Raw genomic sequence first — 15812 nt, 5'->3', positions numbered from 1 at the left:
CAGCCAAGCAAAGCTGGATTATGTTCTTCTCTTGCAGCTTAGGGTCAGGTCTATCTGTGCAACTTGGAGTAGTCCATGCTTCCTTATGTGAGGACCAGCATGGGGGGGTGAGGAGGTGTGACCCTCAGTTTCCGCACACTGGTCCTCTACTTTCTCCCAGATGACAAGGAAGATTTTGTAATGTGGACACATGTCTGATTCTAGTATTGCTGGACACCAGGGAGGCACCAGTGGTTTTTGTGGTATCTTTGTTGCCAAGACATGTGGATAGTCTGAACCCCTCTAAGATTTCTGCAGTACTCATGGGCAGGCACTCGATGTCATAAGTGCCAAGAACAGATGAGATGACAAGATCCTTGGGTGCAGGATCTTGGTAGGGGCAGAATGCCTACTTGGGGGAAAAAATCACATTAGTAGATTCACTTCTCTATCTTTCCTGAGAATATCTGAAAATTTGTTTGTGATATGAACCTTTATGGTCAAGGAGGAGTGGGAAAACTCAGGGAAAGAACTGTGGAGATCTCCTTATTGAGAATGGAGGGGCTTCACACTACAAATCTTGCCAGGTATGGTGGCATACACCTGTAAACACCCCAGACTCAAAAGGCTGAGGTGGGAGGATTACTTGAGCTCAGGGGTTCCAGACCAGCCTGGGTAGTGGAGAGAGACCCCATCTTGAAACAACAACAAAATTCTACAATCTACATCAAACTGTACTCTGTTGAGCTAAGATTTTAGTTCACATCACCATGTCCCCATGATGCTTCAGGACCAACTATCTGAGAGCCAGGCTTTTCTACCCATTGTCCAATAGGGAGAGCTCCTCTGCCTTCCAAAAGTTCCCTTGAGAAGTCAAAGTCATGGTGACAATGTGGGGGACACACCTTCATATCCAACAAATGAACATGCTAAAGATACAGAAATTCCCCAGGATGATGGAGAACATGAGCACAAAGGAGCTAGTGCTCTCACCAAGGAAGAATGTGATGGTGAAGACTCTATGCAGAGATGTGGGTCAAAGGTGTAGATTTCCTGTCCCCACCCAGAGGAGATCACAGGGAAGGTGTAGACACAGTTCTGTAGTGTGGGACAGTCTCCTGGCCAGTGCAATGAGTAAAGGTGTCCTCAGCTTTCCAGGTGGACAGAGTATGGGGCAGCCAGAGTCCCACACTCTAAGTATAGGGAAACTAGTTCCACTAGTTTTTTGTAGATAATAACTCTTCAGATAGTCAGCCTGCCTCCACCCATAAGCCCCATCCAAAAAAGGGCCAATTCTAACTTGTTTGCTCTTATGGCATGAAAGGTCCTCTTCCCTACCTTCTCACTCACTCACTCTCAACAACCTTACTGGCTTCAGCAACCAGGTGCATCATTAAAGCTAGGATCCTCCACCATGACTCTCCAAGGACAAACTTCAGGAAGGATAAAACTGTGGGGGACTCACCAAAACAACCAACTCCCAGGACCCTTAACTTGTTATTTGCTACACAAACACAATTGGTGTTTGCCCCACTTCCCACCTATATGTTTTTTTTAAATCAGTTTCAGCAATGCATCTTTGTCACAGAGCCAAGATGTTTATATCACAGGCCAATTCATGGGAAAGGTAACATTAGGCTCCAAGAGGGCCTGCTGACCCTGTCTTCCTCAGGGTAAAGTGCCTGCACAGGAAAAACGCACATCTTTGAAATCTGGAGCCAATTATCACTCCAATACTCTAGCCAGCCCACCCCTATGAGCAGTCCTTTTACAAGAATAAAACTAGTTCCCTTCTTAGTTGGCAGAGTCAGTTTGACTCTCCCTTGGTCAGTGCTGTGTCTCCCTTCTGCTCCAGCAACAAGTCCCAATAAAGAGTCTTGCCACTTGTACTTTGATTCCTCTGATGAAGAGCACCAGAACAACCAAGCTGGTAAAATTCTGATGAGTGGGTGAAGATGGTTATGGGACTTGAAACCTGCTTTTGCTGAAAGCACTGGCTCTTCACTAGGACCCACAGGTGTCTGATGGGGGACTTGGACAGAATCTCTGTCTTCATATTATGACTGCCCCCTTAACTTTTGGGTCAGATTCTACTCAGCTCTGTGCGTTGACATGTTGGTTGTGCACTGGACTTGGCACATGTTTTCTTCAACACTACCCTGTGCTTTTTCAGCAACTATAGCCACCAAAGCACCAGAGCCCTTCAACCCTGTCTTAAGGCTCAGATGGAACCACAAGGCCAGGAAGTTTGCACGGGATGATGGGGACAACTACAAGAGTCCCAGCACAAGTTGACCATGGCCACTCAAACATACATCTCCTACAAGAAGAAACATCTTTTGGAATCTTGGACAATGGAAAGTCACCAGACTCTAGCCCACCCCAGCATATCAATAAGTTTACATCTCACTTTATTCTGACAGCAGCCTGGTCCCTCCATCAGTGCTGTCTCCCTACAGCTGAGACCCCAGTTGTACCATGGGCTGATGCCACAAATTAAGACCTGACTATATATTTGGGTTTCCTTGATTTATTTCTATCATCACCCATACAAAAGTTCCCATTTCTGGTATCAATCTTGGCCTGAAACTGAAGGCAGGAGGCTTGGAAAGAAACTCCCTCCTTCTCAAGTGAAATGATCCCTTTCACTTGAGAAGGAAGGAATGGCAGTAATGCAGTGCCTGAGAGATTAAATGTGGCAAACTAACTGGGAATAAAAGAGACTCAGGAAAATAAAAAATAGGTTGTCCACCTCACAGTAATGCATCTGGGGTTTCCAAACTATTTAGAACTGAAGCAAAAGATCATGAGTTCCATGCCAGTCTGAGAAAAAGAAAAAAGAGAAAGAAAAGAAAGAAAGAAAGACAGAAAGAGAGAAGAGAGAGAGAGAGAGAGAGAGAGAGAGAGAGAGATAGAGAGGGAGGGAGGGAGGGAGGGAGGGAGGGAGGGAGGGAAGGGGAATGGAAGGGAATGGGAGGGGAGGGGAGGAGAAGAGAGGGAGGAAGAGGAGAGCTGGACTGGAATAAAGTCCTGTACCTGCCCACCAGGATTCTTTGCATAATGGAGAATAAAGCCTGCTTATTGGCCTATGACCCCCTACCTCGAGATCAGAGGAGGACTAGGGTCCTCAGAAACATCTTCCATATTTCTAAACTGAATATGATGTGAACTTGATACTGTTTTTTACTGAACATGTTGGTATGTGCCTCTACCATGGCTAGTCAGGAGGACCCCAGTCCCAACCCGCCTGGGTAAACTTGCTGAGATCCTGCGTTGCCATAAAAAATGAAAAAAGGACTGGGGATATACTCTAATTATTGAATGTTCCAAGGTTTAAATTCTCAGTGCCATTAAACAAGCAAAGCTATTCCTTAAGAAATGGGAGACCTCCTTGCTCCAGGAAAAAAACAGAGGAGAAGGTCCCCATCCTTGGGGTGGAACTGGGGAACCCAACCAGTCACCAAACACTTGATGAGGCTGAAACCAGGGTGGACCGCAAAGCAGAGAGGGTAAAGCCAAGAATATTTGGAAGATATAGATATATATATTTTGTATGTGCAATGATACTTGGGAGATAGAGTTTTAATGTGTGAGCATAGACATCTTATATATGTAACCTTTGGGACTGCAGAAGTGGGTGAGGGAGAGGGAGGTCTGGGGACTGATGTCAGTTTCAGGTTGACTGTGGGCATTCAGGTGCCACCACTGAATCCTGAGATGGCAAAAGTGAGCCAAGCAGGACAGACAGGAGGAGACAGAATGATTCTGTTGGGCTCAGTGTCATGGGGGCAGCCAAGAGCACTGTTCTATGAGCAGATGGATAAGTGTGAACACTCTTCCAATTGTTTACCTTGACCTGTGCTCCTGATAAGATTCCAGAGCACAAATCATAATATAATATGACAATAGATGCCCTCTGTTGTTTATTAAAGTCTGTTTACAGTATCTGAACTGTGTCAATTTATTAATCCTTATTATGAAAAGACAAGGAAAAAGAGTGGCAAGGAAGGAAGAAAAGAACCTGTACACACCCATGTACCTGAGTAGAACCTGGCTAGAAAGGCTCCTCCCGTGTGCTTTTGGTCTCCACATGACAAAACAATGGACTCTCTTCAGTTTGATAATCTCAGTTCCTCCAGCAATTCTGAAAGGAGACAGCCCACTTCAGTCCAGGTGCCCAGGCCTAGTGACAGGGGAGACCCAGTCCCCTGAGACTGTGACATCCAAGGGGCAGGACTGCAATGAGACCATCATCAGATTCATGTCAAGCATCTCTCCTATGCACGTGTCAACCCCATAGGGCACTCCAGGGACAGTGAAAGGGACCTGGAGTCCTCTGAGCTCAGGTCCCTTAGTTACCTAACCTGAAACTTTGTGCAACTGCAGTTTGAACTTTAAATTGGGCAGGGACTACCAGGTCCCTGAGAGCAAGAGGCAACCATGATGTCTGTGTGGCAGGGGACCAGAACACTAGTCATGGGGCCCCTTGGCCTGGCCCACACGGGCACAGTACACCTGCTGGGAAAGAACTCAGCACTTTCTCCACAACTTCCCCGAGCATCAGGCAGCTCTCCTGGCTCCAGATCTCTGCACACAAGTCTGCCACAGGCCACTGGGTAGGACAGAAATGCAATCATCTGGTGTGTTAGCCTCACAAAAGCTTCTCAAAACATTTCAAAGGCAGAATATTTGCTTGGGGAAAGGGACACATGGAAAAAATAACATCATCCATGACTTGCTGCATATTGACCCCAAAGCCAGGCTCTGCAGTAAAAACTCTACTTCACCTCAGTGGATCCTCAATTGATCCGCCCAAAAGAAAATACCACTACTTCCTGTTACTGGTAAGGAACCTGCATAGAGAAACCTGTTAAGAAATGACATAGATCTGGAAACTGATCAGTCAGAATTCAAAGCCCATTTCCAACTCCTCTGCACATGAGATGACATGGTGACCCAGGAACCCTAGATTCAGGCATTTCAAAAGCTGGACCTGAAGCTTCCTCCCTCTCTTTTAAAATATCTGTGAAAACTAAAATAAGCATTAAGTAGGTAAAGGTAGATTTACCAGCAAATGAGACCCATGTGATATTACCTTACAAAAGAAACTCTAGTGTGGTCTGGCCTCAGGACTGCAGGATTCGAGAAAGATGCTCAGAAAATGTCTGCAAGGTCACAGAGTCCAGAGGTCACCTAATTGACATGCTCATTTCTCAGAAAGAGAAGCAAGATCAAGTCAGACTGCAGAACAGGAACAAAGGCCAAGAATCAAACCTGGGTCACACCCTCCCACTCCAGAGCTCATTCCATGGCATCACCCCACTCCTAGAAGTTATCAACTTTTGAAGTGAAATGAGATCATGACTTTCAGAGCCACTCAGTGTCCTATCATGCTGTGAATCTGGTCTTCCAGGGCATGACAGAGTGGGTGGCATTGGCGGAGAGATGCTAAAATAACATTTGGAATATGCTGTGAAACAACATGGCACCCAAAGGCAGAGGAGCTGCTCAGCAATACTGATGGCTTCCTTCTTCTGGGCATGCATTAAAATAGTCATAAACCAGTGTGTTGTGGGCAGGTGTGAAGTGTGTCACATCTGGGTCAGAGCATTTCACTGCTCATAGAAGAAGTTCCATGTGTCATTCCCAGGCCACAATAACTGGCGAAGACCCCAAGGTTGGAGCCTCTACCACCAAGGTTTCTGAGGAGAGGCCCCTTAAAGTCCACAGTTGACATCGATCATGAAAGAGAAAGAGACTGTCATGTTAAGTCATAAAAATTATGAATCTGTATATCATTGCAACATAACCCAACCCATCCTAACCGATTCTCCAAAATTCCCATCCTTTGCCCATGTTGCAAAGCTGTTGGTCACATGGGAGCATTGGATTTTTATTACACAAACTCCTTTCTTTGGACTACTTCTACTAGCAAGGTCTGTGCTATGATCCGACCCCTAAGTTACAAGAAAACCCACCATGCTCCTGATCTAACTACAGAAACAGAAATTTATCTCTGGCAGGACAGGCCCTAAGCCCGTATTTCTTCCATATGTCTGTATTTTTCTCTTAGGAGGTTAGGATGGACAGGTAAAGGGGTTGATCTCATGTGAGACAGTGGAATTTTCAAGAGTTTTGACAGAATCACAGCACTGGATGTCAATAAATGGTTACTTTAATTAGAATGGCAATTGCTGACATTCCTGGGTGCCAGGCACTTGGAGGGTGACTGATAAAACCAGACATAGCCTTTCTCTTCAATTGCTCCATATCCAATAGTCTAATCAGACAGAGAGGATCAGCAATCTAGCCAGAATTCAAGGCACAATGAGGTTAACCTGTGCTAAAACTGGGCAACCATCCTGTTTGTGGGGTGCTCAGTTCTACTCTGTGCCATTAGACTAGGTGGCACACAGAAGGTACAGTGTGAACTCAGCCTGGAAGAATAAGTGGACAACAAAGGCCAGGCCAGCAGGCTCTGTCCCAGCAATGGCAGTGGTCTGGCCAGGCTGGAGCAGCTGTGCACAAGGGGTGCTGTGGAAGTGAGGCAGGAGGGCAGGCCAGAGCCTCTGCCAGAAGCCTCAAAGGCCTGCACCTCTCCCTCAGGGTCTTTGGTGAGAGACCAGGGTGAGGAGAGAGAGGCAGACTCAGGGGAGCTCCCACCTTCCCCTGCCTGAAAACACGTCAGAATTTGAAGTGAACACAGGCCATGTCGTGAGCACACGCGGAGCAGAGACTGAGCCCTCCCAGGGCTTCTTCCCAGATTTCAGCTTTGACAATTGCCTTCACACCCCAGACTCACCGGGTTTAGACAATCTCCGAGGTCTAAAGCCAGGGAGGGAAAGGATGTGTCCCTGGGACACACAGAGTGAATAAGTAAGTGTAAACTCCAGAGGGCAGATGCTATGACGGTTTCTGCTGTATTCTCAGCACCAGGCATGGGCACCAGCTCTCATAATTGCCCAGTGACTAATAGTCAAGTAGGAAGTGAATGACCCAGCACATTGGGGCATTCCATTATCTTTGTGCTAACCTCAGTCCAAGGAACTCTGTCTTTGAATGTTCACAGGGACAACTGAGAGGAGTTACTGACCCAGAAATAGCAACTGTCTTGTATGATCCAAAACTGTTCATAACAAGCACCTTCATTCAGGATAGAGAAAGGAAAAGCTTCATGGGCTTTGCATGGGGAGAGGATGTCACAGAAGTCCCTGGAACCCTTGTCTGGGAAGTTACAGACGGAGTAGGGACTGTGTGTGAGAATGCAGCCTTCCATCTAGAGTCCAAACAACATGTCACCGAATCACCCTGGGAAGTTTACAAGCATGTACGTGTGCATCTCCTGTGCTGCACAGGATCTCTGATTTTCAAGGGGCAAACTCAGTTTCAGCCAAGTGACTTGAACATTTCGGTACAAACACCTTGCACTGAAGCTAGAAGGCACACCTGGGGTTTTGAATCATGCATTTGACATGTGCTGAGTGCCTGCCCTTACCACTTGCTGCATGCAGTGCTACAGGGGAGGGGACAGAGCCTGCCTTGAAGGTTTAGTAGAGTGAACAGGTGCAGGGACAGGTGCTCCCACACAATAAACTTGGGAGCATGGCTGACCAGTGAGGGAACAGAGAAGGGAGCAGGAAAGGGAAAGGGATGAGATTTAAAAAAAAAAAAAAATACAGACATATAACTGGTCTCTAAAGTTTAGCAGGAATGTCCATAGTGGCAGAGAGGAAGGACATGCCTCAATCTTGAGCAAAGATGTAGAGCTAGAAAAAGAGAGGGTGCATAGGGGCGAGGGCCTCATCCAAATGGTGGATACAATTAAGCAGGAAAAATGGGGAAATTTTCCAGCCCAGAATGAATGATAAGGGCACTGTCTCTGTCCTCACACCTTGGCTTCATAGGCAAATCAAGTGTCAAAGGACAAAATGGGCATGATATCTACTTACTGATCTAAGGTCATGCTCTCCTCCTATTTTGTCCTTTACACAAGGGGCCACCTGACCCATAAGACAGCTTTCCCATCCTAAGGACACTAGTGTGCTTTGGGGACATGTGGGCTTCCTCCTCTGAATTTTAACACTGTCCCTTTAAGAGAAGGCCTTGAGACCAGCTCAGCACAGCAGTGGAGGCTGCCTGGGAGCAAACCACAGCCTCTTCTCCTGCCTTTCTAAAGCTACTCAACAACTGGTCACTCAAGGCCAGATTAGCTCCTGGTGTCCCTGCTTGCCAGGCATCCCTGACAATCTCACTTATCCTAAATAGCAATTTGGAGGCCCACAAATGAGTCACTAGGCTCTCGTGAACAGAGCTAAATCCTGCCATCAGCAGCTCTATTGGGTACACATGCTCATGTGTGTCCGTTTAAAAAAAAATCAATGAATGGTTTGTGATTCCTTAAGCAGTGATGACCAGAAATCAGATTTACACATCCCGTGGAGCCAAAACATTCCCTCCTCAGGGCCTGGAGGGACACCAGGCAAGACCAGTCATCACGCACCTGCTTCCCAGGGCTCCTCTCACCTCAGTCAAGGAAGTGAGGGAACAACAGAGACAACTCTGGAAACTTTTGCTCCCTTTTTTTCTTACTGATGTAGACCCAGCGACTAAAACAATACCTATCACAGGCTATGAGTGAATCAGTGAATGAAAGAATCTGAAATACTGTGGGCATAATTTACTCATAGGAAGTCATACCCGAGAAAAGATGCTTCCTTTGAATGGCAGAGACTCTTTTGTTTTAAAAAGAAAACAGTCACACATATTTCCTATTCCTCTGTCTCCTCTGAAAGCCCCAGGGATGAACAGCCAAGAGCCTGGGAGGCCAGGATGTGCCACATTCCCCTTAGGGTCCATACAAGAGCAAAGCTGGGAGAGCCACTGTAGGCCTGAAGTCCAACTCCCTCCTTGTGCAGATGGTGAAGCTCGGTTCCAGCAAGAGGCTGACCCACTGCAAGTCACACATCCAACTCCCTTGGCCCCCACAACAGCGAGAGCTTTCTTGAGAAGCTGAGTGGTCCAGATGAAAAAGGAAAGAGGATGAGATGGAGGAGACCAACCACACAGCTGTGGAGGGCTATGTCCTGCTGGGGCTCCATGAGCACCGTGGCCTGGAGATGGTCCTGTTTGTCTTTGCCTGGGCATCTACTGCATGACTCTGCTGGGGAACTCCCTCCTCATGGTGCTGATCATGCTGGACCCCCGCCTGCACAGCCCCATGTACTTCTTCCTCAGCACCCTCTCCCTCATAGACATCTGTGGCACCTCCTCCTTCATGCCTCTCATGCTCAGCAACTTCCTGCAAACCAGAAGTACCATCTCCTTCCCGGCCTGTGCCCTGCAGATGTACTTGACCCTGGCTCTGAACACTACAGAGTGCCTGCTCCTGGCTGTGATGGCCTATGACCGCTTTGTGGCTATCTGCCAACCCCTCAGGTACACAGAGCTCATGACTGGGCAGATGTGCTTGCAGATGGCAGCGCTGAGCTGGGGGACAGGCTTTGCCAACTCACTGCTACAGTCCATCCTGCTCTGGCGCCTCCCCTTCTGTGGACATAATGTCATCAACCACTTCTTCTGTGAGATCTTAGCAGTGCTGAAACTCGCCTGTGGAGACATCTCCCTTAATGCCCTGGCACTGATGGTGGCTACAGCTATCCTGGCACTGACCCCACTCCTGCTCATCTGCCTCTCCTACATTTTCATCCTGGCAGCCATCTTTAGGGTTCCCTCTGCTGCAAGCCGGCACAAGGGCTTCTCCACCTGCTCTGCACACCTCACAGTGGTGGTGGTTTTCTATGGGACCATATCCTTCATGTACCTCAAACCTAAGGCAAAGGACCCCAATGTGGATAAGATGATCACATTATTCTACGGGGCTGTGACACCCTCACTGAATCCCATCATTTACAGCCTGAGAAATGGGGAGGTGAAAGCTGCTGTCACAGCTCTGCTTGGGGGAGGTGTGCTCACCAGGAAATTGTCCCACATTTACTGCTGCCCTCCTTCTCTGTCAGTCAACATGGGCTAGCCTATCTTGTGGGTGATGGCCTCCTATTTTGATGGCTTAAATCCAATAGATAAATCTTGCGTAAGTCCCAGGTCCATAAGTGCTTGTCAGGGGTTCTGCCCTACATCCTTGTTTCCACCCCTCTCCCCCACCCCGGGACCCATGATGACAAAGTGGTTACAATCTGGAACATGGCTGGGCTCCACAAAAAAGGAGAAGAGAGGGTAACACAGCCTAAACTGACCTGGCAGCTCCCACACATGCTTCTTCCACTCACACTCCTTTGAATTACACCAGGCTCATGGCCACATCTAACATCCAGGGGCAGGAGAAGCACATCTAGAATGTGTGTGAAAGGACAAGGGGACTGACAGGTTTGTGAATACCCAATGACCACACGCCACTCTGCAGAGTCCACACAGGTGCTAGGAGAGATTTGGCTTCCTTTGCCCTCATGGTATTTCCTTCATAGGCTGCTGCCTGGTCAATCATCCCAAGAAAGCCCAGCTTAGCTCACTTGTGGTAGCTCTGTACTGGATCATCCAAACTAGACTGGAACTGTGCTTCCCAGGAGCTCCTTCCCTTATGGGTCTGATAAGTTTGCCCATAAGAGAAATGCACATAGCGTGCAAGGAAAAGGGGAATATCTCCAGGCCTGGGGGGCATCGTGTCACCAATGCACCTGCTTTCCTAGTCAGTTCAGCCTGTCCAGTTGGGGCCCTGTCTCCTCTTTCAGCTGTCCTCAGTCTGGGTCAGGTGAAGCTCCAAAGCAAAAGGTGCCAGCATCTCCAGCAGGTCACAGTGTCATTGAACTTGAATGCACTTTGAGCCAGGCACAAGTTCTAGTTATCATCCTGGGCTCTCCATTGCTCTCCCAGATTCCTTCCTGACTGCCAGCCTGGAGGCCTGGAGCAGCTTCAGGCCCACCACAAAACACAGAAGTGCCAGCTTTCATAGGTTTCCCCAGCTTCTCCCATGACTCTGTCCATATGCTCTCTAAAAGAAATTCCTTACCTCCCTCATAGTGGTTCTGCCATTGAGGTTGAACCCCAAGCGATCCATCACTGTCGTGATCAAGGACCTTCCATGGCTCCCCATCACCACAGCATTGAGTCCAAATTCTTCTGCTGAGTCTTCAAGCCCCCAGAAGCTGGCCCCAGCTGCCTCTTCCACCTGACTTTCCACTGCCCCCTTCACACAGGCTGGCCCCTCACTACATCCTCTGTACTTCCCCACCTCCAGGTCTTTGTTCATGCTGTCCTCAGTCACAGTGGAGACCAGTTTTCAAAGCCGGCGCAGACACCATCTCTTTCATGCGTTCTTCTCTGATGCACTTTGAGATTGTCCTCTTCACATCCTATGGCACCTTTCAGTTGATACCTGTCTCACCCTGACTGTGACATTCCCTCATCATGAGAGCGCCTTGGGAGCAGCATGCCACCAGGTCTGACCTACTGCTGTAGCTCTGTGAGGACTTTCCCCAGAGCAGCTTTGATGAACTGACTTGTTACCCAGAAGCTTTGGGGACTGAGCCCCGTGGTGCTGAGTATCTCCAAGCAGTGGCGGGTGGACGGGGACCCTAGTTGCCAGTGTCCGGATATGTGAAGGGAACAGCAGCACTGCTGGCCACAGTCTTGTCCTCGAGACAGGCAGACCTGATCCGGACCTTCCAGTGAGACAAGTCAGGAGACAGCCAAGGGCTGCTGGCCTGCTCGGCTATCAGGCCCAGCTCTGGCCTATTGTGGTACTCTTCCCACCAGGGATCCCACAGGCACCTCAGACTCAACATGTCCAAATCTGGAATCATCCCCAACTCCAAGTGGTACCACCATCTTCAGGATTGGCACCATCCTAAAACAGCACAGAAGACATCACTTATTCTCTGCTTAAAAGACCAGATTCAAGGACCACAGTCCACTAAATTACCCGATACTCCTTTAGGATTTGGGGTTTTTTCAAACATTATTTTACCTTTCAGGCTTAACCAAGCACTTGCTCCATATACCATATTTTCAAGTATATGGAAAGAAATTACCAAAAGTTTCTGGAAAAGGGACTTGTAATAGATCCTTCTATCTCTGGTATGGCAGGAGGAAAGGCAAAGCTGCATCACAAAATATTGAAGACACACCCAGGGGAATCACTGACAGCTGACTTTCTTTTAGGAAATTCTCTGCACTGAACCAAGACTGTGGGAAAATCTAGATATTGTGTCTGGAGTGTGATTTCGCGAAATCATCTAACTGATAGTCCGTGACTGATCATTCTCAATGTTAGGTAGGAGATAGAGCATTGGTAGGGATAGATATAAAAGACAGAAATGTAGGTAACACCCCCTGGATTTTAACCCACCTAACACTTTGTCTGAATCACTTTCCTTTGAAGGGAAACCTGACCATCTTGCAATTAAGGAGAAAGCGAAATGGCCACAAGGGGGAATTAGAGCCCCTAAAGAGAAAGTCCCAGATCTTGAGCATATGCGATAGCCCAAGGGACCAACTTAAAATTCACTTGTTGATAGTTAACATATCATTAGCATTGATTTGCTCCCCCTCTGTGCATTTTCCAAGGAAAAAGAAATTTACACATGGCCAGTAGAGAAAAAAAATTATACTAAATTCAGCTGTCAATCTAGGTGCCAGGGGAGAAGGGAAAAAAAATAATCACAGCCTAATAAAAGCAAACTCCACTTTTTAGTCGGAACCTTGAGCGACTTCACAGCTCAGTCCACTCTTTTATCCCAGAGTGTATACTTTGCTTGTCAGCCTTGTGGATCTTGATCAATTCTTCATTTGAACGTCAAGAACCTAGACCTGGAACCTTCTGGGGATCCCTGTCCCCATGCCAATAACATCTGGAATAGAGAGAGTCGGGGAACTCTTCTTGTTAACATTCTATGGCTGATCATTCTCCAAGCATTCTAAAAAGTCAAAATGATTGTTGAAGGTAGTAGAAAATCCGCAGGGGTAGAGTTCATTAAAATTGCCATTCAAGGAAATTGTTCCACCGAATTGTGTGGGTTACTTTTTAGACTGGTATTCCTCTTGTCAACAACAATAAAAAGAAGTGATAGAAATGACACAGAAAATTTGGGGAATTTAAGAAAAGAAATTTCCACTCCAAACTGGATTTTGTTCATATAATTCTAATCCAAATTATTCACCTTGTTTGGAATTGTTTTTTTCCTTCCCCCTGCGGAATTTTACATTTTTATAATGTCACTACATAGGTCATCTAAGGGCCCAAAATAAGGTATCCAGGCGGCAGAGAAAGTCAAGTTGAAAATGCAAATCTATTTAAACCATGCAAACCTTGGAATATTTGCAGTTAGACTAAAATGGAACTTTTTGTCACTCACTTATATTTTGTTTCCTTATTCCATTTTCTCTTGGAAACACTTTTGGGATTTTGCTAAGGGTTACTGAGAATTATTCTTGATGCTTTGAGGAACAGAAGAGGTAATGAGAAGGTGGGCTTGCTTCCAGAATGTCAGTCATCAGCAAAGAAGCCTGCACAGCCCAGGATGTGAGCTCTGACCCTTTTCTGATCTAATTATAAGGACCACAGTAGCATCATGAAGTAGCAACTGCAATGCTGGGTACCTCCATCCTGATAGATTTTTATATTTGGTTTGGTTGTATTTTTGATCTTCTGATTGGCTCTTATTTTTTTTATCTTTTAAGGATTTGGGGAGGACCAGGGATGTCTCTCAGTGATTGAGTACTTGCTTAGCATGAATGAGGCCCTAGGTTCAATCCCCAGCACCACAAAAAAAAGGAGGGGGGGCACAGAAACTATCACAAGAACCTGTATAGAACAAGTATATTGAGATCATGTGTTTCTCTCAATACTCCAGGACTTCAGAAGAACTGAAGTCAGACTAGAAAGTAATCCACACTTACCTACTCTTTGTCCTGATTCAAGAGAAACAGTGTAGTTCAGTGATTACATATGAGGGACCTGGAGTCAGGCTGAGTATCTACACTCTACCATTAACCTTTTTTCTTAGACAAAGCATGTAAATTTCCTTCACCTATTAAAAAAGAAAAGGATGGTGAAATTTAAAGTGCCTCCCATTGTTATAGTGCTTGTGATGATTAATCTTGATTGTAAACTTGGAGTGAGACATACCTAGGAAATTAGTAAAGCACACTTCAAAACAGAAAGAAATAGGAAGCTGACCAATACATGCAATTTCGATTCTGCTTGAGCAGGTACATCTATTGTGACTGCAATCACACATGAACATCAGGTCCAGCTTTTTCAGTCTTTCAGTGTGAACTCAAACAGTGATTTTTCAGGAAGCTATTGGGCCTCCAGCTTTAATGGAGCCTGCCTCATAGATTACTCTTCTGAGGCTTTCAATTTCTTAGACTGAGAAGCTATTAGTTTTTCTGGCTCTGTCTGTGGGACTAGCCAATCTTGCTCATGCAAACCAATCTAATGTATATATGTGGGTGTGTATATGTGTGTGTTCATATGTATATATACACACATGTATATAGTGTGTGTGTGTATATATATATATCCTATTATGTTAGAATAATACATATATTCTATGATGATGATTAGCAGTATCCAACCCAACACATATCCGTAAATGTCATTTTTCTGTAATTATTATCCAAACTGTTCACCTACATACAAAATCAAATGCTAGGTTTATTGCCTGTTTTGTTATTTTGTTAAAACAATTTTGTAACTGTAAACTCCTAACTTATAACTCAGTTGCCAAGACATGTGGATATGTGCTCTTGTGCTCTGGATATGAACCGACATACCAATCTCAGGTGTTCTGAATTTAAAGAAGGGCACCTGGGCTGGGGATATAGCTCAGTTGGTAGGGTACCTGCCTTGCATGCACAAGGCCCTGGGTTCAATCCCCAGCACCAAAAAAAAAAAAAAAAAAAGACAGGGCACCTGACTGTCATCTACTGTCCTGGTACTCTCAACTGCAACATGACCAATGGTTCCTCAAATGGATATTGCTGCAGAATGAAACAACTCTACACTACATAAAGAATGAGAAAGGAGAAAAACCAGGGAAACTGCCCTGGAAACTGGATGACCAGAAGCTCTAATTTTGGCCAATGTAACACAAAAACAGGAGTCACAGCAGGACTCCAGCCAACACCAAAAGCCAGAAACCTTACTCTCTTGCTTCTTGCCTGATTTGAGAAAGTGGGAGCTCTCTTGGAGCTGCCAGGCACTTGAGGCTCCTCCAAATCAATATGCCATTGTATCCAGAAAAGGAGAGGTTAGCCAGCCTAGAACACTCTGGAGCCAATGCCCAGGTTGCTTGTGCCAAAGCCAGGGGAGTGAATATGCTCTCCCCACATGATCCAGGTTCCTGACACACTGAAAAACTCATACTAGTTGTAAATCACATTCCACCTGCATGTAGCCAAGAGTGGGCTGGTGGAACAGGATTTGGTGAGCAACACTATGGAGGGCATCTGGCAATAAGAAAGGAGACAGTGTCTAATATAAGAATAGAGTGAGGCTCCATCAGAGCAGGCCTGGAAAGGGGCCCAGCCAAGCAAAGCTGGATTATGTTCTTCTCTTGCAGCTTAGGGTCAAGGTCTATCTGTGCAACTTGGAGTAGTCCATGCTTCCTTATGTGAGGACCAGCATGGGGGGGTGAGGAGGTGTGACCCTCAGTTTCAGCACACTGGTCCTCTACTTTCTCCCAGATGACAAGGAAGATTTTGTAATGTGGACACATGTCTGATCTAGTATTGCTGGACACCAGGGAGGCACCAGTGGTTTTTGTGGTATCTTTGTTGCCAAGACATGCGGATAGTCTGAACCCCTCTAAGATTTC

The 15812-nt window shown here is 46.4% G+C and overlaps 1 pseudogene across 1 annotated transcript; it reads left to right on the top strand.

Moving 5' to 3' along the window:
• Positions 1 to 6143: 6143 nt before the first annotated feature.
• On the top strand, positions 6144 to 10014 carry LOC306645626 (olfactory receptor 2S2-like; annotated as a pseudogene). The gene has a single exon. The product of its transcript is annotated as an olfactory receptor 2S2-like (transcript).
• Positions 10015 to 15812: the final 5798 nt, after the last annotated feature.

The sequence above is a fragment of the Sciurus vulgaris genome (genome assembly GCF_902686455.1).
Source record: "Sciurus vulgaris genome assembly, chromosome: 15".
Taxonomy (NCBI): Eukaryota; Metazoa; Chordata; class Mammalia; order Rodentia; family Sciuridae; genus Sciurus; species Sciurus vulgaris.
The sequence above is the reverse complement of the archived record's forward strand: the minus strand, read 5'-3'. Positions and strand labels throughout refer to the sequence as shown.